General features: G+C 42.6%; 1 protein-coding gene across 1 annotated transcript in view; it reads left to right on the top strand.

Annotated features, from left to right (window-relative positions):
- Positions 1–1,179, top strand: part of LOC307027942 (uncharacterized protein) — a gene marked incomplete at its 3' end in the record, with an annotated part of 79,975 nt that overhangs the window by 75,674 nt on the left and 3,122 nt on the right. The window lies entirely within an intron of this gene.

The following is a 1,179-nucleotide window of genomic DNA, read 5'->3' as shown; positions in this document are numbered from 1 at the left end:
AGGGTCTCTGGATGATTAACAGTTTCTTCAGAAATGTCTCGTCTTGATGTCAGAGGTTTGTTGAGACTCCTCTTCATAAAGACTTGAATAAACTGCAGCTGCTTCAGTCAGTGAACGCACCGCCGTGAGACTCCTCACTTCAGCAGATATGTGGGTCACATGAGGCTGACACTAACTTTAGTTGTTGTTGTCCAGTCGCTCCCTGTTGGTGCTTCAGGGCTTTCACAATAAGAGCATGTGTTCTGGCCTTTCACAATAAGAGCATGTGTTCTGACCTTTCACAATAAAAGCATGTGTTCCGACCTTTCACAATAAGAGCGTGTGTTCTGACCTTCCACAATAAGAGCGTGTGTTCTGACCTTCCACAATAAGAGCGTGTGTTCTGACCTTCCACAATAAGAGCGTGTGTTCTGACCTTTCACAATAAGAGCGTGTGTTCTGACCTTTCACAATAAAAGCATGTGTTCTGACCTTTCACAATAAGAGCGTGTGTTCTGACCTTTCACAATAAGAGCGTGTGTTCTGACCTTTCACAATAAGAGCATGTGTTCTGACCTTTCAAAATAAGAGCGTGTGTTCTGACCTTTCACAAAAAGAGCGTGTGTTCTGACCTTTCACAATAAGAGCATGTGTTCTGACGCATGTTGTTTCTGCAGACACGTCACTCGGTTGCTCTGACTCGCACACACGGGTTATGAGATGCACACACTGCTTCATGTCTTCATGTCTCCGGGCAGAGCTCCATGAAGGCTTCTCAATTTCCCCTCCTCGACTCCCCATATTTCACATCAACATTCTGTTGCTTTTCCTGAGGTATTCCACATCAACATTCTGTTGCTTTTCCTGAGGTATTCCACATCAACATTCTGTTGTTTTTCCTGAGGTATTCCACATCAACATTCTGTTGCTTTTCCTGAGGTATTTCACATCAACATTCTGTTGCTTTTCCTGAGGTATTTCACATCAACATTCTGTTGTTTTTCCTGAGGTATTTCACATCAACATTCTGTTGCTTTTCCTGAGGTATTTCACATCAACATTCTGTTGCTTTTCCTGAGGTATTTCACATCAACATTCTGTTGCTTTTCCTGAGGTATTTCACATCAACATTCTGTTGCTTTTCCTGAGGTATTTCACATCAACATTCTGTTGCTTTTCCTGAGGTATTTCACATCAACA

The sequence above is a fragment of the Notothenia rossii genome (assembly GCF_949606895.1).
Source record: "Notothenia rossii genome assembly, chromosome: 2".
Classification (NCBI taxonomy): Eukaryota; Metazoa; Chordata; class Actinopteri; order Perciformes; family Nototheniidae; genus Notothenia; species Notothenia rossii.
Note: the sequence above shows the minus strand (reverse complement) of the source record. Positions and strands in the feature narration are given on the sequence as shown.